The 26,379-nt window shown below is 39.4% G+C and overlaps 1 long non-coding RNA gene across 1 annotated transcript; it reads right to left on the bottom strand.

Moving 5' to 3' along the window:
• Positions 1-17,639: 17,639 nt before the first annotated feature.
• On the bottom strand, positions 17,640-23,655 carry LOC127456113 (uncharacterized). The gene is made up of 2 exons (XR_007899793.1): positions 23,191-23,655; positions 17,640-19,302 (listed from the first exon to the last, which is right to left on the bottom strand). It is a non-coding gene; the product is annotated as an uncharacterized LOC127456113 (long non-coding RNA).
• Positions 23,656-26,379: the final 2,724 nt, after the last annotated feature.

Here is a 26,379-nt window from a genome sequence, read left to right as displayed (position 1 = left end):
TTTTATTATAAAAGCATAACATTTTTAGTATGAAAGTTACCGTAGCCTTTCTGTCAGCTCGAACCAGTCTGGTCGTTCTCCGTTGACCTCTCACATCAACAAAGCATTTTTGTCCGCAGAACTGCCGCTCACTGGATGTTTTTGTTTTTGGCACCATTCTGAGTAAACTCTAGAGACTGTTGTATGTGAAAATCCCAGGAGATCAGCAATTATAGAAATACTCAAACCAGCCCGTCTGGCACCGGCAATCATGCTACGGTCGAAATCACTGTGATCACATTTTTTCCCCATTCTGATGGTTGATGTGAGCATTAACTGAAGCTCCTGACCTATATCTGCTTGATTTCATTAATTGCACTGCTGCCACACTATTGACTGATTACATAATTGCATGAATAAGTAGTTGTACGGGTATTCCTAGTAAAGTGCTCAGTGAGTGTATATGTACTTTATGTGTATTATTTGGTGGAGCTGTTTTTTGATGTCATAAAACGAAATGTGTGTAACATTATACACAATAGAAAAAAGAATAATATGACTGTATCCAACAATTAATATACAACACTAAATGGAACGATTAAAATAATTTGTACAAACAGTATAGTACATAACAATCCACTTAATTTAGCATAAGCAACATGTAATTCATTTAGACTTGACAGAGGGGACTCATCACAGTCACAAATTTGCTAAGCGTGCAGGTGAAACTTTGCAAATATTTGATATTACTTAAACACAATTCCCTGCACTCTGGTTGCTTAAAAGCATTTTCCATTCCTGTAGAGCCATGCTAGACTGACTCTCAAAAGACAGAATACCTTTTCATTGCCAAAAGCGTATACCTCAATTCATCAGTTACGGGCTGGTCATTTTTCAAAAAACATCACCTGTACTGTCCAAACTCCACCCCAAAAACTTTACCATCAAGAAACCGAGAAAAGAAACCAAAAAAAAAAAAAAAAGGCCCTTTTTTCTGTTATAAAGTTCTTATTAGTATTTACGGGACCCTTAAAAGTTAAGCCATGGGATTCATTATTCCAAACTTTGCAGCCTAAGACACAATGCAAGGCAAATCATAAACTGAGACTAGTATTGCAAAAATATTCCCCTGCAGATAAATCACATAGTATGGATTATTTTAAACTGCACTTTCACTTAACGTCCCATCCTGTAGCCATATGTGTTGCTCAGCTGGTTTCTTGGTGAATCCTTCCAAAAAAAAAAAACACACACACATGCATTCACCCAAAACATACACGCTGACTCACTCACACCCACACCCCACAATACATACACACATATCCTCTCTGCATGCGCTGGATCATAAAGGTAAATGGTGACTCCCCGGATTTACGAGCCCAGAAAATAGGATGAAACCATTTGGATTTTATTATTCCATTTACTCTTCCCCCGGACCACAAAGTGGTTCTGAGAGCCTGTTTTATGTATTCAGCTGCTCCCCCCCCCTCCACAAGCATGTGGAGCCGCTTAAATAAACCATCAAGCAGAGCCCAGCTGCAACAACAACCGATCGATCGGAGGCAGGTTTCACGTCTGAGCACTGCATCGCCAGCACGCTGGCTTCAGCAGGTGGGGTGGGAGTAGTAATTTGCTGCCGAAGGGCTTTTGTGTCTACCTGACTTCAGAAAAACTGTAACTTCTGCCTCCCCTGATAGATAGCCGTGCAGGCTGATAGAATGTGTGTGTTTGGAAAAGATTCACTGCTGTATAAACAATCGACTCCCTACCTTCCACAACATCTGGGAACTCTCAAGCGTCAAGGCCCCGAAACAAATAACTGTGGACTAGTTAGTCTCTGATTAGGTTTTAAACAACACATCATGCCCTAAGGAGAGCACAGTGTTGCTTCTCTTGCCTCATAAGAGACCTAAACAGAGAACTCAAATAAAACAAAACAACTATAAACTACAAACTTACAAACAAGACTTTTGCGCTGTTAAAACTCTATATAAACTCTTTGCAAATCTATAACAAGTTAAAGGATAGTTCACCCAAAAATGAAAATTATCTCATCATTTACTCACCCTCATGCCATCCCAGATGTGTATGACTTTCTCTTCAGCAGAACACAAACGAAAATGTTAAGAAGAATATCTAAGCTTTGTTGGTCCTTTCAATCCAAGTGAATAGTGGCCCAAAATCAGATGGTCCAAAAAGTAGATAAAAGCAGCATAAATGTAATCCATAAGACTCCAGTAGTTAAATCCATATCTTATAAAGTGATATGATAGGTGTGATTAAGAAAATATTTAAGTCCTTTTTTTTATATAAAACTCCACTTTCACTTTCAGATCTGAAAGTGAAACTAAACTGGCATCACATGTGACTTTCAGATATGAAAGTGAAAGTAGAAATTCATAGTAAAAAAGGACTTACATATTGATCTGTCTCTTACCCACACTTATCTTATCACTTTTGAATATATGGATTTAACCACTGGAGTTTTATGGATTACTTTTAAGTTGCTTTTTTGACCTTCAGATTTTCGGTCACCATTCACTTGCACTGTATGGACCTAGAGCTAAGATCTAAAAACCTTAATTTGTGATTAGAAGAAGAAAAAAAGTCATACACATCTGGGATGGCATGAGGGTAAGTAAATGATGAGAGAATTTAGTTTTTTTGGGTGAACTTTCCCTTTAAGAAGTACTGTAGCTTGAAGAATTAATCTGCATTGTTGATACAAACAAGTCATTTAAAAAAAAAAAAAAAAATTGCCAACCATAAAATGCATTACTGCTTTTATCTGCACCACTCAACACCATATACTGAATGTTCACCACCAATACTTGGGGCAGTTTGCGAAGATCAGTTTTGTTCTCACATATTGTGAACGATTGAAAACAGCACTTTGCTTTTTTTTTGGCCTTTTGTTAACAAAAAAAGGAAAAGACACAAGCCAGACTCAAACTCACATTACACTCGTGAGTACCAAGGCTCAACATGTCAGAACATGTGTGTTAAGCCAGGGCTCTGACAAAATAGCACCTTTCATTTAATCCTGATTCTCAAATAAACAGCCAGATTCCTCACATCCTCTGTCAGCACCTTTGACTTGTTGGCCTGCTTGTTTAGAACAAGGACTCCCCACATTATCTGTAATCCCTAAGTCGACTTTAGACTAAACCTTAGATGAATTGGAACTGGGATCTAAACCTTTTTCATGCTTTCAAGTGAGAAGACAGAGAGATATCAAAGCATTCCATACTGCATCAGGGAATTCCCATCCGCTTACCATCCACACCTTTGTAATTTCATCCTGCGATGTGTTGTCGTAAACATATGCTGGCCACCATCAAGTGTTTTTTTTTTTTTTTGCATGGTGGGTGTGTATCTGGGTGTGTGTAGCTTCAAAAAAACAACAGATGTCTAGTCACGAATGCAATCAGATAAATTCACAAATACTTGATCAGAACTCCCATGGACTGTTCTAGCACTAATAATCTTAATGCTGATCTAATGACGATTCTAATATCAAACAAATCAATTATTAAAGTAATCCTTAATTTTCTGTTCACAGGTGCACATTATTCTGATTGGAACACCTGCCATACAATTAAGCAAAAAGCTGTGTGTGCTTGTTAAGGTATTGTGTTGTGGATTAATCCATTCTTGATACAGTACGCTGTACAGAGCAGAAGCTGCACCTCTCCTGCAGTGAAGCATTAGTTGCAGTGTCTGCCTGCTCCATGATTAATCTTTGTATTCCTGCTGCCTCTTCAGTGCTTGCATGCTTGTCTTAGTGAGAGCAGATAAGGTGTGGCAAATTAACAGATTCCCTGCTTGCTCTCAAAGAGTGTGTTCCTCCACCTGGCTCTCCACCGAATAATCAGTCTCTCTTTCACCCTCTGTTGCTACTTTACTCTTAGACTTATCCATGATACCCAACACTTACAGTGGCACCAAAAATTATTTAGATATTTTAGCCACACTAAAAAATTTACGAATGCCGTTGCATTACATAACATAATATTAAACCAAGTGCTATTTATTTAAATGAAAGATAGCACAAGAATACATTAAAAAAAAAAAAAAAAAAAAAAAACACTTTAAAAAAAATTTCAAACAAACAATAGATGTTCAAAACAGCTCTTTAAAGGGGTCATGACATGCGGAATCAAATTTTCCTTGATCTTCTGACATGCAGTATAAGAGGTCATTGTACTATAAAAACATTCTATAAGTTTCAGAACTGAAAACTTCCTCAATAGAAAAAGAGTATTTATTTTAACAAAGCTTTAATTTGTGGAACTTGTGAAGTCACAAGGGCCAAATACATCTGCATATGACTGCCTCTTCAGCAAGACATCGATGCCTATTTTTAGTCATTGCACCCTTGGACCCGCCCACTGATACTCAGTCAGTCACACAGGTGAAGAGGAGAGAGATGGGCCTGTCATGGGAGATTCATGTGCGCCAAGTTTTAAGAGCAGTACAAGCACAACTTTTAAAAACGCATCTCATTCTGCTGCTGCTACTGACTGGGAGAAACAAATGCAGTCCTGTGTGTAAACAAACCAGGAAAATGTGTGATGTGAAGACCAGCATATCTGTGCTGAAGCCGGTTGAAGCACCCAAAATCACAGTGGATTGGATTACATTTGAGTATTCAGAAGATTTCAGCATGTATTGCTTGTGAAACAGTCACAATATGATTCAGGCTTTGTAAAGGAACTGTTATTGAAAGAAGGGACAGTTAAAATTGGACTATTGGACGAAAAAACAGTAACCAATTTCATTCACGAGTATTTCATATGTCATGACTATATGATAGTTTAAGAGTTTGATACATTCAGATGGAATGTGTTTGGTTTAAGTTATGTGTTAACCCTGAAATGTAGTTTTATAATGTTGTGTGGAGTTTGTTCATTTTCTTTAGATTGAATTTCAAATATGGCTGAATTGTAAGAGCTGCATGATGTAAGCCAATCACAACAGTGGGCATTTACATTGAAGTCTTAAAGGGCCAGACATCTTAAAACCGAGCGTTTTGGACAGAGGGCCAGAGACAGGGTGGAAAATTATTATGTATGACTAAATTATGACTGTTTGGTAAAAAACAAACAAAAAACTTTACTAATATTCTAAGTGGACCTCAAGGAAGATAACACTATTATATAAAAAGAGTATGTCATGACCCCTTTAAAATTATAACAAAAGTATTTGGATACTTTCTGGCTGTCAAACTCTTCTAGACACCTGTGTGAACTTGAGTTCATACATACACAGATTTACTCCAAATAACACCTTGACACTATTTGTTTAAATGTAATAGACAAAATGGCTCAGAACAGAGATTAAAATTATGTTAATAATAATAATAATAATAGGCTTTTCCTTCCATTTCTATAAAAAAGCAAAAATCTGAGACACTTACCATAAAAGTGAATGGGGCTTATCTGTAAACTTTAAAGGAATATTCTGGATTCAATACAAGTTAAGCTCAATTACCAGTATTTGTGGCATAATATTGATTTCCACAAACATTTATTTTGACTTGCCCCTCCTTTTCTTTAAAACAAAGCAAAAATGTGGGATGAGTGAATGAGACCAATCTGTAAACGTTAAAATACTCACTCTTTTAAAAGTATAGCCACAAGACATAATATGTGTGTTAACCTTTTCTGTGTAAAGTTACAGCCAATTTTAAAACTTTGTTGACATGATGATGTAATGTAAACAAACCCTTTAAAAATTGTGATTTAAACACCTTTACAGCTCAAATAATACATATTTGACAATACTAACCTTTTCTGTGTAAATTTATATACAATTTTTAAAATGTGTTGCCATGATGACATAACGCCGTAAACCCTGTAATTTAGTAATCCGCTGCAAAAACAATGATTTAAACAACTTTACAGCTCAAATAATACACAAGTTTTAACATCACGTAAGTGCTTTTACAAATTGAAAACCTTCAATTTCTTCATTTAAACTCTCCAAAAAATTGGCACCCTTCATTCCATTGTATGTTCCTTACTGTAACCTCGATTTTTTCTTTTTTATAAAGAAAACGAGGGACATGTCTAAATGATTTTTTTGTGGTAATTTTATGACATTATGCCTCAAATGCTGTCAACTGATCTTAATTTTTGAACCCCTGATATTCCTTAAAGGTAACTACTGCAGGTTACTACTTTTTACAGTATTATGCAATGCAATTCATACATTTTAAGTCTTGTTTAAGTGTCCAAAAGTCTCCAAATACTTTGTGGGGCCACTTTACTTGTATGTAGTGAAGGGTTTCGTTAGATCGCTTCAACGTTGCACAGCATATCATCAACAAAAGCAGCTAGCACTGTATTCTGTTAGTAAGGGCTGTCCTTACGCAGGCTTGCCCAAATATGGGGGCACATACACATACACACTTACTCACGACTGAACTTTTGCACCGCTTTGGAGTATGGAAAGCCCGTCCTCCAGCATAAATAGACACACCTCTGTGCACGCAAACACACCCCCAAGTAAATCCAGTTCCAAGCCAATTTAAGCCAATTACAATGAGAGGGCAAATGGTTAACCTCCATAATATACATTTCCCAGCCTCTAGCCCCCTGCATTTGCCTGTCATCTCCACAGCAGAGTTATGCAATGCAGACGGGTGTCCCAGGCGACCTGGTTAGAGTTGGCTCAATTCATTAAGCCGGGGCCCGTGTGCAGGCCCGAGTTCACACGGTGAAGGCACTTGCAGCAAACAGCTGCCACACATTCCTGATGGGAGGGCCAGGCAGATGTCCAAGGACAATCAAAGGGAGAGGCAAGGGAAAGTTTACGATCTAGCGTTTGCCAGGGTCTCAATGAGCTGCCTCTCCATCCCCTCCTTAAAGACAGGGTGCAGCTGGTGAGACTCATGGCGCTGTCCTGGCCCCGCTCACTCTTTTCACTCTCTAGCTCAGCCTATCCTAGCCCTAGAATCCGGTCGATATCAGCTGCCTCTTCAAGCTACAGAGTATAAGAGCAGCAGTGGATGGGTAGCCTCTTTGGCACTGCCAAGAGCAAACTGGGCCAAGAGGGTAAGCACAAAGATGAAAGTGGAGCTTCACACCCATACACAATATGACTGCACACACTGAGCTCAGGCGAAAGGCACTTTTGTTAAACTCTCTCCAGATCCTTGGGGTATCCATTTTATATTATTTACAAGTGGCATCATGTAGCCTTTTTATTTACAGGATTTACTATAGAATTTCTTCTCTGAATGACATAGAGATGATGACAACATGAAAAATACATATTTTCTCACCCACATTTAGAAAATAATTGAAAAAGAGATATTAAATAGAAACTTTCTAAATAAAAGCTTAATGTCGTGTCTTTGACTGCTTTGTAAATCCATACTCTTTATTAATGTTGTAGACACACCCCAAATTTCTGGAACTGACCCATGTGTAGATCTAAAGGTCTATTATTATCATTACCAAAACCTTAAGATTTAAGATTAAGAGTTGAATGTAACCTGTAAGCAACCCATTCATGCATGTTAAAACTGGTATTATTTAGATGTGTTTTTAGGGATAGTTGTGTTTTTTTACGACAAAGCAAATTCCCCCTTTATTGACTGATAAGTCTTCACTTGCATTAGGCTGAATAAAACTCTTACTAGGAAAACCTTCACCAATCCACACAGCATAACACTACAAAGTAGTTTTGGCTTCACCTTGGCTTATCCTCTGCATTATCCCCCTACTTACCCGCTGATGACTGGATGTTATGTGTGTTTGCACTTCTGGTCTTAAATTCCTTATTAAACAAAGATTAACAATGCATAGAAAGCTCCTACAGTGAGGAGCCAAATATCTACCCCCATAGAGGCCCTTAGCAGTTTCTCTTACTGAAAAAGCATGTCTCTCTCTCTCTCTCTCTCTCTCTCTCTCTCTCTCTGATTTTGCCTCTCTTGTAGATATCACTTTATTTGTGACATGTTTGCATTCTGAACATAATATAAATCTACCACTTTCTTATCAATAGTTCTGACCAAAGAATCTTTGTTTCTGGTTTACCTTTTTATATTTTTTTATTATTTTTTTATTTTTTTATAGTCAACAGTATTGCTTTGAGTATATGATTTTTAATTAAAAGCCTTTCAAGAAGAGCTAATCACAGCCACAAATGATCTCCATAACTTGTTATCTGTACTTCAATAGGGCAATAACCGTTAGTTGTAATCATTGGTTCTGGACCATTTTCCATGTTCCTTGCAAAATATTTCTGTGAGGAATCCCACTAGAACAAAATAGAGACATTGTGAAAGGAGGCTTGTCTCCAGCTCTATTGGACATAGAGGAGTCAAAGGGAGAGACCCCAATGAATTTCAAAAGAGGAGTGACAGCTCGTGAAATGCAGACTGAGATGTGTGAAAGACCACTCCATACGCATGGGCTTCCAGGGACACTGAGATACACAGTCACCCCCATCCAGCTCTTAACATGCAGCCCAATGATTAAAGGAAAGTACACACACACATTTCTCTAACTCCCTCCCCCTTCTTCTCTCTGTATCCTTTCACTTGTATCCCTCCTTTACTCTCTACATCTCTTACTCCCTCTCTCTCTTTATTGTACACAGGCACAGCATGGCTCCGGTTGTAATCACCGTTGGACACAATTTCAGGGACAATTTAAAGACTATTTATTATCTTCAGTCAATAAGACCTTGGATAGACTTACTCTCTGGATGTTCATTTGAAACCTAATGGATAGAGCTTTAAATGCTTCCCAATTGGTTTACAGTAGGAGAGACTCAGTACTTAGTTTCTCGTTTGTTCAGGTTCAGTCAAAGGAGTGCCATTTTCTTTTCACACCTACAAATTTTTGCTCTTTGGTTCAGATTTTTTTATGTCTTCAGTGGAGATAAAAAATAAAATAATAAAATTAAATTAAAAAAATAACGAGACAACATTTGTTAAAGAAAACTTTCTTATATTTAGTGTAAATTTATAACATTATACTTTGTATTATATAACCCTGGCATTAGTAAAAAAATAAATAAAAATAGTCCACACAGCTGCAATTGGGTTTCTAAAACAGCTACTGGCTAATGACAATACATTTGGCATCTTTCTGTCTTCTGACTGCTTGAATCCTCTCTCTCATTTTTTCGCCCTCTCCTTTGGAAAGTCATGAAAATGTAATAGTGAATTTTTGTTTTGCTGTTGGAGCAAATGGAAATGCAAAAATAATAGTTGCTGTGGTCTCCCTTTCACCATTACAGAAGTTTACCCTGAAATAATTTACTTCTGCATTCCATACCCGTTAATGTAAAAAAGGATTCATTATAATATTCTTGTAGCACAGTATAAAAAAAATAATTCTTTGAAATTTATTAGAAGTACAAATTGAATGGCTGACATAGTATTTCAAACATTTCAGATAGACAAGTGTATGGAAAAATTATCGCAACAAATAAACAATAGACTGAAAGCATCATGAGAGCCAAAAGCAACATTTGGGTGTGGGAAGACTCTGCAAATAGAATTAGCGATAACATGTACATTGCATTGAAAAGTTAATTATAAAATGTATAGCTCTGTACGTGTTCGAAGCCTGTGTAAAATGCAGATAAAAACACACCTGTGACCATACATTTTGCAACCTGGTCTCACAGTGAAAACGTGATTCTATATACATTTTGCAAAATGTGTTATACTTGTCTACAGGTACAATTCCCTTCAGGCGCTACATCAACTGTGTTTAATTCACTTTGACTCAAATCATGACTTCAATGGCTGATTATGACTTTATAAACACTTATTTTTCTCTCTGTTACTCAGACCCTGCTATGTTATGATATTGAGACACTTTTAGTCTAATACATCTTTTGAAAAATTATACATTTTAGCGCTTGTATTACAGACCCACCTACATATATACACTTATTCCAATTCAGTAGTTTGCAAGTTAATGTAATCCTGCTTAGAGGATTGTGTAAACATGTGTGGCTTGCTGTCCTGGGTGAAGGGCTCAAGGCTCAAGGCTTGACCTGAGCTTGAATACCCCCCAAAATATACCAGCAAAACAGCAAGCTGTCTACGGATCCTTGTGTTTGAGACGAGATTAAATATATTGCGAAGTTTCTTGTGTCTTTGGGGGGGGGGATGTTGCTTGCTTATGTTGTGTGAGGTGGACAGATGTGGCAAAAAAAAAATAGACTTGAGTGGGGCCACAAGCTGAGGCAGCCTCGCACTAGGGTCTGCGTCAGGGGATAGGAAATTGGGAGGTGTAGTATAGGAGGAGATTGGAGAGTGAATTCAGGTTGAAGCACTGAAGGGACAGTGGCAGTATTGGCCACAGGGAAATGTGCAGGAGGGATATTTACGCCCTAACGCCCATGATACAAATGAACTTGAATGGCTCAAGTTGTGTTCAGACAGGGAATCACTTTCCACAGATCAAACGGAGAGAGCCCTTGGCATGATTGTGTTGGAAGGGTCTGCAACAACCTACCACGGGGGTCACAAAGAGTGGGTCGAGAGGGTTTTGGATTGTGATCCTCTGTAGTGGAGGTAAAGTGCTAGTAATTGAAAGGGCTGGGTTGGAGTGGGCAGGTTGAAAATAAAAATTGGATGCCTTCTTTTTGTCTGATCTGTTTTACTCTGTTTGATAAGGTATCTGATTGTCTCGTGGTCTATGATGTGGCGGTCCAAAATGGTGGTATGGATTCTTGGGTCAAATTTTTCCATGGTAGTGAGTTCTGAACGTCGAAGGAAGCCGAAGAAGGCGGGGATGGACATTGCGTCTAGTGTTTTTGAGGTGTTTGGAGATATGGAGCCCTGGCGGAGGGTATTTGGACATTAGATGAGCAGGTCAATGGTGAGGTAGCCTTGTATCGGTTCTGTTGGGTTGGGATTGTGAATGCCCTTGACAAGGAGTGAGACCTGTGGATGGCTTATTGTGGGGGAATTTTCCCAAAAATTAATTTGTGGAAGAAATGGATGCCACTTAGGTACCCTTTAATAGTACCAGGGTGAAGGTTTTTGTTTTTGTTGAGTTGTGAGGCGAAGGAGGATACAGAGAGGAGAGAAAAATCAAGAAATGGCAGATTGTACATAAGGTGAAAATCTTTGAAGCATTTCCAAGCTGTCCGATATGTTTGTAAGGTTTGGGGGGAAATGGCTTGAAGAATGGAGTCCTGGGGGGTGTGGAGAAAGAGTCTGGGAGGGTGATTTCTGGGAATTTCAGTTCTGGACAGAGAGGAACTGGGGTTGGTGTCGGGTTTTCTTCTAGGGCCAAGGCTCTGGATCTCTGGAGGAGTACAAGAAAGAGTCATCAATATGGAGCCTCGTGCAAGGAATGGGTCCGGAGTAGGAGAGATTAAAATGGTAGAAGGGAGGGGGATAAAATGAAGAGGTGAATGGGTCTGGAGTGGGGTTCACCAGCGGAGGCAGCCTCATGTGGGAATCCGCTGTAGTGGCCCATGAATAGAAAGGGGTAGAGGGATGGATGTTAGCAGAGAGAATAGGTTGTGTGGAAAAATTAAGGCATCTGGAACAAATGTGAGGCAATGTCAGGATACGTGCTTGCATGGCATTTGTGATATGAACAGGCTGAATCCTCAGGTGTGGGATCGCATGCCGTTCAATGGGAGAGAATTTGATTCATGTGAGAAGGTTTATACTGAATTTACTGAGCTCACTTGAAGCTGCAAGCGGCTGGACATGCAGGAGTGACCCACACGGCGTACGATGGTAGGATGGATGGGATGAATCACGAGCGCAGCATTTAACAGGAAGAGCCCTTGCTTTCGTGTTAAATGATTATGCTGCAAATAAGCAAAAAACTCATTCTGGTGTACAAATGGGTTGAGCATGGCCTTCGACGTGAGGGCATATGGTAGGCTATGTTCGAATGAAACTGATTGGTGCAAAGATGCAGGCTAATGGTGAGCTATTTAGGTAAGACCTGAAACAGCCAGATTCTTGTCAGATGCTAGGTGGGTGATGGTTTGTTTGGTATGAGTGGCAATAATATGGGTTACAAAGTAATGGAGGCTGAGACGCATGGTCTGATAGACGTGCTGTGGTTGTGGCACGTGACCAGTTGCGGCGCGTGACCAGTTGCGGTGCTTGGAAATTACGTGCGCTGTTTGCAGTGAAGTGGGGGTTTGTTTCATGACCGAAAAAGACACCACAGTTGTGGCGCTTGGACAGCACGTTGCACTGTTTACGGTGTAGTGGGAGGTTTAGTTGTACGGCCTGAAAGATGCCACAATTGCAGCACCAGGGATATGTTGAGCTATTAGAAAACCTGGTAATGTGGAAGAAGTAGCATCTGCCTGAACGTAATTGTTTGCAAGATTAAATGTCAGGAACATGAGAAACGTTGTCAGGAAAAATGCTTGCGTGAGCATACGAACGACATCAATTCAAGTTGGTTTGTCATGAAATTAGAAGCCACTTGGAAATTAGTGTCCAGATGAATACCGTGGTCTGATGTTTATTAACTTAAGCTTATTGTTTAGAGCTTTGAAGATTTGTTTCCCAATGTAATGCGAGTCATTTCATGACTCTATATAAATGGCAAGGGTTGACTCGTCTCGTTTGACAAGGATGTATGAAATCGTGGGAGTTTGTGCCTGAGAGTTGGATTTAATAGATACTATAAGAGCACCATTTGTAGTAGTGTAAACAACTTGTTTATATTGATGACTTGTAATAATTCTACGGAAACTGAAATATTGGAGTATAAAGCAAGGTGCCAAGCTGAGTCATTTGGCGTCGATTACAACCTGTTACTCTAAGCTTGGGTGGAGCATAAAATTATGGCAGATGTTGCACGTTTTTAAAACCATACAGCAATTAAGTTGTATGTCAAGTTGTAAATAAAATTTTGTGATCCAAAGATTCAGGCAAAAGTAGAGAAGACTGTCTGTATAATAAAGTGATAGATTGATTTAACTGTGTGAAGTGTTTGTCCTGACAGGAAGAGGGAAAAACATGTTATAGTGTAGAGCTGAGTGGAAGTTTGTAGCAGTGTTTGCTTCAGGTTATCGAGGCTGTGCAGCGAAGCGAGCTCGAATGCAGAGAGGAGGCGCGTTTGCGGAATGATTATGAATGAGTTGGAACGCAGCGTGTGATCCGCCACTTGCAGAGCCGAATTGGCTGTGTCTGCTCTGACAGAGGTTTCGTAAAACTGTGGTGTGCTGTGTGATGATCGGAGCAAGTGCTGCACGGCACCAAGCTTGCATCAAAATGTCTGCGTTGGTGTGAAAAGAAGTTATAATTAGAGTATAGGTCGATGTTGCATGATTGCCCCTGTGTTGCGAATGGGATAAATCGTGCTCTGGAAGGCATTTTGAAGGGAGAACGATCATGATATTCATGTTAGAAGTAGACAAACAGCATCACTGAATGGATCACGCCCTAAACAGGCTGTGTGCGAGATAATGAGGCTGACAGGATCAGCTGTGCAGGAGAACCTGATTGAAATGCTGGGGAACGTTGGAATAATGATGATTCAAATAGTTAAACTTTGTTCCCCTTGTGTTCAAATGGAGCTGGGATAGAATTCGAGAGGCATCGGTTCGCGGAGGCGGCTTGTGCGATGGACCGCTCTGGGTGAAATTTTGCAAGAGAACATATGAGCAGTCGTAGAGAGCTGTTTCACATGTGTACAGTGCCGAAGCAGCCGGTTTGCAGAAGCAGCTTCATGCAGATGGCCATTCTGGGTGGGAAATTCAGATAAGAGAACACATAAGTAGTCGTAGGGGGCTGTTTAACATGTATACGGTGCCGAAGCAGCCAGTTTGTGGAAGTAACTTCACACTATAAATTTCTTCGGCGAATTGAGCATAGAAAGAAAGAGTAAAAATGTAACACTTAACATGGTGGCAGTCAGTACTAAGAAAACAAATGAGCTGCTGTGGCAGCTTCTGTTGAATGACGAGATTGTTTGGATGGAAGAGCTGTTCTGGTGAAGGCGAATGCTTTGCAGCGAAGTTGCATCTGATGGTCTGAGTCACTTGCATGGGTCTGTTCTTGGGCAATGGGTGGGGCTGAATGCCAGAAGACTCAATACCATGTAGAGGTAAGCTGCTGTTTATATACGCTTACTCTGGTGATGTGATTGGTCAGATTAAATTACTTTGCTCCTTCTGAACCTAGTTTATAAAACTCCATTATGATTAGCTTGCATGGTAACGCACCTCATAGAGCGTTGGACTTTGGACTCAGAGGACTGCGGTTCAAAACCAAGCTGACACGTGACACAACAGAAACATAGAAGTGACACAAATCGATGTGGTTGCTTCAGAGAATGTGCTTTTCATTTCGCTTCTGCATTTATAAACACTATCAGTTAAGGTTAGGTGTTAGTTAAGGGTAAGGATGTCTATTTTGTTAAACTCTCATTTCTCTTTGTGGACACTATTGGTTAAGTTTAGGGTAAAGTTTTAGGTTAGGTACATTTTATTAAAACCTCCATCTAAAATTCACCTTAAAAACCTTGTCTGATTACAACCTCATTTTGCTTGGTTTTGGCTCCCCCTGCTGGACATTTCACTTGAAAAGTGCAGTCAAAAGTGTTATGAAGCATGTAATTTCAGTTTTGCAAAAAATGTAAATTTCATGAGACCAGACTGATATTAAAAAGTCAAGTTGCTACAGTACCTTAGACTAATGAGCTATGTTACATGGTGGAATAATTGCTTATTTTGATTATTATTAATACATTTTAATAATAAATACAATTTTAATAAAAACAATTAATTGAACATTGGTGTCTTTTATCATATTGCTGTCACTAGAATTTTATAAAAGCAATAAACCACTACAGTGATTTTTACCATGGTTAAGTGGCTTTTAGAAAAACCTTTAGAAAAAGGCATCATGTGGCTTATTGCTTTACTCTGCCATTGACAAAAAGCTCAAAATAATAAAGTTCGAAAAGACTCCATGAATCCCCCTAGCTGGGATAGTAAGTGTGTTTCAAGGTACAACATGCACTACTGTATAGAAAGTGGCCCAGCAGAGTTCCAGGTGACAGCGACTCTTAATTACACATAAGAAGGTAGTAACATGTCTGTTTAGCAGGGCCGTATCACAGTCTGCTCCTCCCTGTACTTACCCTCTGCTCGGCCCACTCCCTGTCTACTGTTTACACACCTATTCACAAGTACATGCTAGGGGAACTTATTTGCAACCTACAGATTTATTTACCCTTGCATTTGCAAGTAATGGGCTGGAAACAATAATACGATTTACAACATTTGGATGTAATACACCCCTGCTAGTCATCTGTATCATTAAATTGGGATCTTACTGTTGTAGTTGAGATAGGAATCTTGTGTGTGTGTGTGTGTGTTGAGTGGAGGGTTAAGGACAGTAAGACACAAATAATGATAAGTGTAACTTAAAAGATTTGTGACTTTTAATTAAATTTTAAAACTCAAATTTCTAAAAGAAAAAAAGAAAAGAATTATCTCAGTGAACACTGCAGAGTAGGCAGATAAGACATTAAATACCACATAATTCTGCATTCTGCATTATCAGAACACATGTGTGGGGGAAGCATGTCATCAACTAGCCATTCAGAGTTAAAACTTAAATGCCAGCAGCTATTAGCAGAGCCAGACAATTTGATGAATGAAATATCATTAGACCTTCAGATTTCCAGACATCTGAGGCATTTTTTTATTCAACGTACAGCTCCCCAACCCTTAAAGTGGAGAAATTATTGGTGTTTGCATAGCAGACTGTTTTTTTACTATTCACGTCGGTCAAGCTGACCTCCTTTTGTACAAGATCAAAGGTTATTGACAAGACAACACTGCCTGAGATTTGATTTATTGTCCTGGAAAAGTAATTGGGGGTTCAAAGTTTACCAGACTTTAAACTGTCTTGAAGCAGACTGTTGTTTGGACTGCTGGTTACAATTTTGACCAATAGCTCTCTTATTCTGACACAGAGGCTAAAGAGGAACTAATGGATGTCACAGAACCCGTGTTCTGTTTTGTGGCTCACAAATGTAAATTCAACAAACTGTGAGCTATTGTGAAGTTTTACCTCATACATTTCAATGAATACACCAACATGAAACACTGCCATTCTTTTATTAGTTATTGTGGCCTCAATGACCGCACAAGAAAATAATTATGAAAATGACTGCACCTGTGTTTTGTTCTGTTTGCAAAAACAGAACTGTCTCCAAGGAGAGGTAATCATCTGACTCTTTCGAGGTATGTATATGTTACAAGCAGTCTGTAACAAACAATACTCGGTTGCCAGAACACAGTGTGCTATTATATAGGCTAACCCCTTTGCAGTGGACACAGAAATGTCCTGTCAGATTATATCCCATGTAAAGATGTTCCAGAGGATGACAGCTTGTGTTAACACAAATGGATACCATGCCAGTATTTTAAAGCAGTTTCTAAATATAGATTTTATTATTATTATTATTATTATTATTATTATTATTATTATATTTTTTTATTATTATTATTTTTTACAACGAGCTAACAGTAAAAACAACAACAACAACAACAACAACATGTGACTTCCATAATTCAGTGCAGGCCAAAATTGCAATGTAATAGTAAAATCCCCCTAGTCACAGTTTTTATAATGTTGTTCATTTTCCTGTATAATTACATAAGTGTATACTGAGCAATACTTAACAACAACATGCACTTAATGTGTAATTGTCCTGTGGGGCTGCTTATAATTTCAAGTTTCTAGTATAATTTCTATTTAAAATTCATTACATTTGCATGTAATTTGTGTAACATGGATATTGTAAGGAAAAGTGCTTCCATATTCCTTTAAAACAAAGCCTTGTTTCACATAAAGTAAATTATCAAATAGTTTAAAGCTTAGCAGTAAGAGTTGTTTATGTTATATAAGATAGGGATTCGATCTCTCTACAGCTGATTGTTGTGAAAACGGAGCGTGTACAGTGTTAGTTGGAGTTCCAGGAAATTACATTCTAGAGTTATGGAGTGGAATCATGCGCTCTCTTACAATGTACACACCACAACATTAGAAGCTGGAAAACCAAGACCGGACTATTACAAATGTGGAGTCTGGCAGGCATGAGTAAAAGGCTCCAAGCTTGCAAACAACTGACTGCTTTATCTACTTTTTTTTTTTTTTTTTTCACCCTTCATTGCATCTTGTGTGTTGAACATTTGAAATTGATTTTGAGTCTTGGACTGCTCTACTGATGTTTTTGTGTATGTTGTTGAAATTATATGAACTGACATTTCTTGTTGTTTTTTGACTGTGGGAAAACTTTGGATTTTTTGGACACTCTGTGCTTGTAAATACACTGAAAGACTTGAACTTCTACCAAGTCTTTGTCGAATGCTTCCTATGTTGACTGATACCTAGAGACAAACTTCTTACCAATATTAAAGGTTCATGTTTATTGTTGATATTTGAGATATTGATGGTATTTTATACATGCATTCTTTGTTTGTTTTCCTTTCTTTAATGAATTGACTGAATTACTGACAACCCATATACTTAAACAATCAACAGTATATCTGTTTGGCATGCAAGCTTTTCAAATGAACCTTAGAGAAGGAAACCTTACATAAAAGTGGCACCCCAGGTAGGACCCAAATAACAAAATTGGTAAGCAAAAAAAAAATCTAAATAAACCTCACTACAAACAAGTGAACAGAATAAAAGAGGATCACATTTTATTCACAAGAAGAATCAAACAATTAATCTCAAAACAAAATGGCTTCTCATGGAGACACACACTGAATTGTTTGATGTGCTAAATCAACCAACCTCCAACATGGCAGTCACTCAGGAGAAACAACCAAAACCCAATATGGCAGCCACTCAGGCGGAACATAGTGTGGCATCTACTCAGGATGGAGTCCATCATACTGCCAATGCAGATGGACCAAATTCTACAGCAACCACTCTTGCAACACACCATTCTTTGTTGGATATGGAGTTAACAGGAGATATAGACCTGATACAGCCAATGCAACCTTCTCCCCAACCTTCATTGGAGAATGCATCCGAGACTGTGGCAAATCTCACTCCTCATCAATTATTTGCTATAATGAAAACGCAAAATCAAAGCATTATGGACATGATTACAGATCAATCAGGAGAATTTAAAAAGGCTGTTCAGTCCTTAACCCAACATGTGACTCACATTTCTGTACATCAAGTCACTGAACTGAAACAACTTATATAGCAACAGTGTGATTACATTCGAAAGGAACACAACCACCTTCTGAACTGGCATTTAAAACATCATCACACAAGTTCTTAAAGATATTGTTAGTGTGTTGGCTCCCATGGCTGCTTCCCTGGAACTTATTCAAACTGGACTTACCAAGTGTTCACAGCAGGTGACACCTTAGTATTGAAGACAGGCTCTAAAAGCCCTCTACAGGCTGAACTCAGTCAGTGCACTCAACATCTAGATCAACTGGCTTTGGATCTGGAAAATGTCAAGCCTTTACAGAGGACAGCTATGACAAGTGTCTCAGTTCAAACTGTCACCTCCCCTCTCAACGCAGTGGAAACACCAGGGGTGTCTTCACAGTTGCAACATCTGCATTCTACAGTACAATCTGGAATGCTTGAAGAAGAGATCCTCTCCCCTAGTGACTCCTTCATCCCTGGTGAACTTGGGGGATGGTATTTAGGAAAAAAATCCAATTAAATTAAATTTTCCTGTTTTGGATGAATAGAAGATAGTCCAGATCCCTTGCTCTTTCTTGAAAAATGTAAAGATTTCTTGGCTGTCTATCCTCTTTCTGATGATGAGTTGATAGCTACCATTAGAAATGCACTTCATGGAACTGCAAGAGACAGGTGGGATGTCGCTTGTTTTGAGACCACTTCTTGGCAGGAGTTTGAGCACCAATTTCTAGCTGCTTTCTTATCAGAGGATTATGAGGATGAAATCGCAGAGAGAGTCAGAACTTGTGTCCAGCAGGAGGGAGAAAGCATACGCGATTTCGCCTATATGTACCAAGCTTTTTATAAGCGCTGAAAACCCGAGATGTGGAAGATGAGGTTATTAAGCTGATTCTATAGAAAATTATTCCTCAGTTGGCTAGCCAGCTTCGGAGTAACAACTGTGGATGGTCTAGTACGTCTGGGACAACAGTTGGAAAAGGACAGAGAAAATCAAATTCTCTATGAGCAAAGGAACCGGCCATACCGGAATCCCAGAGTGAATAATCCTGCTTCTACTCCGTCAAATAACCCTGATCCTGCTCAGATACCTCAAAATGGATCCAAAGCTCCATCATTCTTTTGTTGCCATTGCAAGGGTTCCCATTTGCCTGCCTCGTGTCCTCAATGTGGTCCTGAAAAACACAAGGACAATAAACCCTCACATCATCAACCATCACAACATCAACCTACTTTAAATTCTACATCTAAAGGCCCCACCATTAGTACTGTCACTCATATCGAGTCTGCATGTTGTTCTATCAAGCCATTTTCTTAATCTCTACCCCAACAGCTAAGCATCCTAGTCACCATTGGCTGCTGGAATGGTCATGCATTAGCAGACACAGGATCCTCCTATACCCTGATTAATGAGAAGCTGTGGTTAAGTATATGCGACCAACATCAGGAATTAAAGCCCTATATGGCTTGTCCTATATATCTGGCAGAGGGAGGTGCACGGAAGATGCTATGGTGGAGTGAAATAGAAATTACATTACACAATCTGACCGTCACCTTGCCTGTAGCTGCGCTGGTGCCACAGATGCTTGCTTTCTCTGCTGTGTTAGGTTTGGATGATCTTTTATTCAGTGGTCTTCAATTGGATGTCTGAAACAATATCTATTGGTTCCACTCTGACAAAAAATATTATTTTCTGAAGGAAATTGATCACTTTTATGACTGGAGTTCCCCATCATCTGTAGCACTATTTTCTGCTCTTGTCCCATGTGCTATGGATGAGGAACCTGATCTTCTACAGACTGTATTCCAAAACATCTGTATAGATAAGAGTGGAAGAAGATGTCTTCTTACCCAACTTTAACAAACCAATGTTCTAATGCATAAAATCTACCTCACACAAGAATTACCCATCAAACAAAAACATTACAGAGTCTCACCTGCAAAACTAAAAGTACAGAAAGAACTCTTAGATGAAATGCTCACTGCTGACATCATTGAACCTTCCTCTTCTGCCTGGGCTTCACCAGTAGTCCCGATTCATAAAAAAAATGGTGGTTTCCGCTTTTAAGTGGACTACCACAAATTCAATTCTATCACCCACTCTGATGCATATCCTCTACCTACTGTACATGAGATCTTGTAATCCTTAAGTGGAACCATAGTATTTTCTACCCTGGATTTCAATAGTGGATATTGGCAGGTCCGCATGGACAAAGAAAGTCAAGACAAAACTGCCTTTATTTGTAACCAAGGATTATTCCATTTTAAGGTCATGCCCTTTGTCCTTAAAAATGCACCAGCCACCTTCCAACGACTCATGGAAAGGGTCCTGGGAAGCTGCGAGGAAAGATCTACCTTGTCTACTTGGATGATATAATTATCTATTCTTCAACCTGGCAGCAACACTTCCAGGATATCCAGTCAGTGTTGGGCAAACTCTGTGAGGCCAACATCACAGTCAACATGACGAAAACCCACTTCTTCAGTACTTCTTTGAAATTTCTTGGCCATGTTTTGTCAGCTGTTGGAATTGAGGCAGATCCAGAAAAGACCAAGGCTGTCCAGGAATTTCCAGTGGCAAAAAATATTAAAGAAGTCCATAGATTCTTGCGTATGGCAGGGTGGTACCATCGGTTTGTTCCACATCTTTCCCAGTTGGCAGAACCCCTTAACTCATTGAAGAAATGTGCAAAATTCATCTGGACTCCAGAGGTACACACTGTTCCAGATGCCCTTTCCAGAGCTCCTGTGGAGGACCCTAATACTCATTATAATATTAATCTTTACCTTTTCTACTCTGCTATCCCAGGAACAAGAGAAGAGCAAAGATTTGCCCTCTTCTGACCATCTCATCTGGAAAGCTCAGCAGGCAGACTCTGAGATTCAGCACTACTATCAACAGACAGTGGAATCAGGTGAAACTGTCATCAACCCAACAACTACATTTACCATCTTGGAGGACAAAGTCTTCAGAGTTATGCAGTCTTCCCACTAAACTTTCTATCAAGTCTATATACCAGGTGTTCTCCGTCAGCTACTTCTTAAATTCCTTCATGAGGACCCTTTAGCCAGCCATCTTGGCAGGTTCAAGACCTACAAGAGAGTACAAGCCTTGGCTTACTGGCCTAATCTCAGCCATGAGGTTAAAATGGTCAGACATGTCAGTGTGTGACGAGGAGGAGGGTGGCTAATCACCTGAGGAGAGGGATAAAAGAGAGAGAGCCACATGCAGCTGCAGTGTGTGCGTTTGTGTTGTGTATCTTTTTGTTTAAATTAAATATTATTTTGACTTTTCAGCCAGTTCCCTCCTTTCCCAAAGTTACCATGTTACATTGGTGCCGAAGCCTGGGAAGGAGGAGGGATGTGCTGTTGAGGAGTCCTCGCCACTGCCATCCACCCAAAGGAACAGCCGAGGGCATCCGCCGGGGGATGGTGGAGTTGCTGCTAACCACCTGGACACGGAGGAATGGCCGGCGTCCGCGAGGGGAGGAAGAGCTCGCTGCCGGCCGCCTGGAGTGGTAGAGCCGCTGCCAGGGGTGGAGGAGTTCCCTACCGGCCACCAAAACGCGGAGGGGTGTTTCATCCACCAGGGGTCGGAGGACTCGCTCAGGTCTGCCTGGGGAGGAGCAGCTGTCGTCCGCCAGAGAGTGGAGGAGTGATGGAGGACCAGGCGACGGCGTGTCTGGGAAACCGGCGAGCAAGTTTTTTTTTTTCTCTCCTCTCTCTCTCTCACTATCGCTCCACCTTTCCCTCTCCTCATTTTTGTTTTGTTTTTCCCTCCCCTCATCCATGGGAAATGCTGGGTGTAGACTTGATGGGACTCTTTCCAAGAAGCTCATCTGGGAATGTATATCTATTAGTCTTTGTAGACTATTATTCCAGATGGGTGGAACTGTTTGGATTAAGAAAAGCCAATGCTGAGACAATATAACAAGTGCTAATCAGAGAGATACTCGCAAGATGGGGCATTCCAAATTATCTCATCTCAGACCGTGTTTCGCAGTTTGTCTCTTCTGTGTTCCAAGAGATCTGTCAAAAATGGGGCATCACCCAGAAAATGACTATTGTGTACCACCCTCAGACAAATCTGACAGAAAGGATAAACCGGATGCTTAAAACAATGGTAGCCTCTTATTTTGGAGAAAACCATAAACAGTAGGACAAGCACCTGCCAGAGTTCCGATTTACACTCAATTCAGCTGTCCATGAGTCCACTGGAGTAACTCCAGCTGAGCTAAATCTCAACTGTTCGCCCAAAGGGCCTATGGACGTGCTGCTGCAACCTAGAGACATCTCCCCTGATGATCCTTGTTATAGCAAAACATCAGAGTTAAATCAGATGAAAGAATATATCAAAAAGAAACTCAAGATGGCACGCCGAAGACAGAAAATAAATTACAATAAACAGAGGAGAGATGTACAATATGAAGAAAATGACATAGTCTTGTTGCTTATAAACCCCTATTTAAAGGCAGAGAAGTCATTCTCGGCAAAACTTGCTCCTAGGTGGCAAGGGCCATATTGTGTGGTGCAACAAGTGGGTCCCCTCAATTATGAAATTGTCATGGAGCAAACATGAGTGGTACACTTCTCCAGACTCAAACCCTGTTATCCCTCTGGGAAAGAATTAGAACAGCAACAGTGCTGTCGTGTCCTTGACATTTTCAATGAGGAGAGTGATGATGAAGAGTTTTTTTGGATTTGAGGACATGACCACTGAAAAAAAGAGAAACATATTTGAATATCCAGCATGTAGCATTTTATATGCCTTCCCTTTATAGGTTGGATTTTCCCAGAAGGGGATTGTGTGACGATGCATTTACATTCCATAATAAAGTAATCCTCATCAATTATACCTCACTCATCATATTTGGTTCCTGATCATAAAAACAGTCATTGTGACATTTATTCATCCTCAATCAGATTATAAAAATAGCATCATCCAGACAAAACAGCATATTCTTTACAGTTCAAGAGAATTAACCTATTCCTCAAAACAGTCATTCATTCAGTGTAGTTACCAAAAACAAAGATGGCGACGTTTTTGCCCAACCCCAGAATACCTTTATTTTTGATGATATGAGAGCAGAAAAAGACGGCGGCCATAAGAGTTGTGACTGAGCTCCTTTAGCAGACTCCTCCAGTAGCATTTTATTGTTTCTCGCGACACAAAATGTATTCCGTTGGTGGGTTAGTTCTGCCCTAGTAATTCTAAGGACAGCACAATGAACAAGAAATATCCGATCTCTCTGCAGCTGGTTGTTGTGAAAATGGAGTGTGTACAGTGTTAGTCAGAGTTCTGGGAAATCGCGATCTGGAGTTACGGAGTGGAATCATGCACTCTCTTACAATGTACACACCACAGTGTTAGAAGCTGGAAAACCAAGACCAGACTATTACAAATGTGGAGTCTGGCAGGCATGAGTAAAAGGCTCTAAGCTTGCAAACGACTGACTGCTATATCTACTTTTCTTTTCTGTCACCCTTCATTGCATCATGTGTGTTGAACATTTGAAATTGATTTTGAGACTTGGACTGCTGCTGATGTTTTTGTGTGTGTTGTTGAAACTATATGAACTGAAATTTCTTGCAGATATTTGACTGTGGGAAAACGCTGGATTTTGCTTGTAAATACACTGAAAGATCTGAACTTCTACTGAGTCTTTGTCAAATGCTTCCTGTGTTGACTGGTACCTGGGGGCAAACTTCTTACCAATATTAAGGGTTCATGTTTATTTTTGATATTTGAGATATTGATGGAATTTTATACATGCATCCTATGTTTGTTTTCCTTTCTTTAATGACTTGACTGAATTATTGACAACCCAAATACTTAAACAATCGACAGTATATCTGTCTAATTCCCCAGCATTTAAAATTAACCTTAGAGAAGGAAAACCTTACAAAGTATAAAATAAATAAATAAATGGATGGTATCTGTGTCTAGAGCATATCATGTTGGCCAGTGTTGCAAGATTTTAACGAGTCATAATTATGCCTTTTAGATTATAATTTTACAGAGTGTATTACAATCTTACCAGTTCTATTCTTATAGTATAAGCACTTTCTGGTTTTGTTATGGTACTATTTTTGTCATTTTACTATTTGTATCCTTAGCTAACTGTTTTCTTTTCGTGCCCCCCAAAGACAATAAAAGTAAATTTTTGAAAAAAAGGATGGTAAGTGTTAATGACACGAGTTCTCTATGTTGTGTGTCTGATCTCCATACCAAATTTTGTGCACAAACAAATGTGTTTTATTGCTAGCTTGGTGATTTTTATTTCTCTGAGAAATTCCTCAGTCCCAGACATTTAGTGTTGGGTTGAACTTTAAGACCTGGGGGAGTTTAACCATCTGCTGGAATGCAGAGGTAAGCCTGTAAATTAGGGCCCCTAATGAAAACTCTCTGGTGTCCAACTCCAGCAATCATCTGGTTAAAATCAACCAGTAATTCCACACATTTTCCCTATCCCTATTTCTTAGCCCTCAACACCTAATTTAGAGGAAAAGTATACGTTCTGCTCTAAACACTTGCATTTTGAACTCTACAGAAACTGTGATCTGCTCTCCTCTGCAATCAAACGTTTTTTTTTTGTTTGTTTTTTTTTTCAGGGAAGCTTTAAAATACACCACATAATTGTTCAAGCAACAATGTATTCCAATGGCTGCAGTATAACCAAAATCTTCTGAGCTGACCTAAATTATTAGATAATTATTATGCATGATTGCATATTTCCACAATTAATTTATAAAAGATTTGATTGCAGCAATGGTCATTAGTCTTCAAATCTCTTTAGAAACACTATGTTATATGATATTTATTTATATATTTATAATAGCTAAATTATAAAGGTCTCGTGAGTGATTTATATAAAGATGATTGCTCAAGGAAGACAAAGCAAAAAACAGAGCAGAATGGAATAATTTAGATTAACAGAGCACATGATTTGGAGAAGTCTTGAACAATTATAGATTTGATGTTGAAACAGAAAGAGGGATGGGAATCAGCCCAGCTGTTTTTTGTTTTTTTCCTTTGGATTAAAACAATGAGAGCTGGAGAAGTCTTAACCTGTTAAACATCTCCCCACATCGAACATCGAACAGTTACAACTTTCCTTTGAGTTATTCAACCTTTCACCCACTGGGCCCCTGACTCTGACCTCTCACCACATGCCATTTGCTTAAAAATGACTCTGCTGCCGATAAACTCTGGAATCTGCAACACATTACAGCAAAAGACCAGGGATAAGGACTCAGTAGATTGGTGGTTTGCCCAGTTATTAGTTTGCTGATATAGTTTTACTGAGGTCAAAAGCAATGGCTGAGAAAACAGGTTGTAGGGAAAAAAAACACACAGCGTTAAGAAACTTTCTTCCGGATGTTTGATGATGTGATAAATGTTTTTTTTTTTTTTTTTAGAATAAGCCAGCGCTTTCTTGCTGTTGTACCGGAACATGACCAGTGAACAATGAGACACATTATGCCTTTCTGTCATAACGATTTATGACAATTCCACAAGTCTTTCCAAACAAACACAGCTAAGCTTGAATTTAGTAAACAATGTGACTACTAAAGGGGAATAGGAGCTCACTTTAGGACATATTAATATTGACATAAAATACTGATGGTCTGTTAGGGTCATGTCAGTCTGGGCTAGAGAACAAATTTAGGAACTGAAATTGCTGTGAGTGTTAAAAAGTTCTATGTCATTAACTTAAAAACACTATATACTCACACTGAGCACTTTATTAGGAATACCTGTACACCTACAGTACTTATTCATGCAATTATCCAATCAGTCAATCGCGTGGCAGCGTTGCAATGCATATGCAATGCATAAAATCATGATACGGGTCAGGAGCGTCAATTAATATTTACATCAACAATCAGAATGGGGCAAAAATGTGATCTCAGTCATTTTGACCGTGGCATGATTTTTGGTACCAGATGGGCTGGTTTGAGAATTTCTGTAACTGTTGATTTCCTGGGATTTTCAGAAACAACAGTGTCTAGAGCAGTGGTTCCCAACCCTGTTTCTGGAGGACCCCCAACAATGCACATTTTGTATGTCTCCCTTTTTTTGATACACCCAATTCAGGTCTTGGAGTCTCCATTAAGGAGCTGATGAGCTGAATCAGGTGTGTCTGATTAGGGAGATATCCAAAATGTGTAGTGTTGGGGGGCCTCCAGGAACAGGGTTAGGAACAACTGGCCTAGAGTTTACTCATAATGGTCCCAAAAACAAAAAAAAA

This window comes from Myxocyprinus asiaticus, chromosome 18, assembly GCF_019703515.2.
Source record: "Myxocyprinus asiaticus isolate MX2 ecotype Aquarium Trade chromosome 18, UBuf_Myxa_2, whole genome shotgun sequence".
NCBI lineage: Eukaryota > Metazoa > Chordata > Actinopteri > Cypriniformes > Catostomidae > Myxocyprinus > Myxocyprinus asiaticus.
The sequence above is the reverse complement of the archived record's forward strand: the minus strand, read 5'-3'. Positions and strand labels throughout refer to the sequence as shown.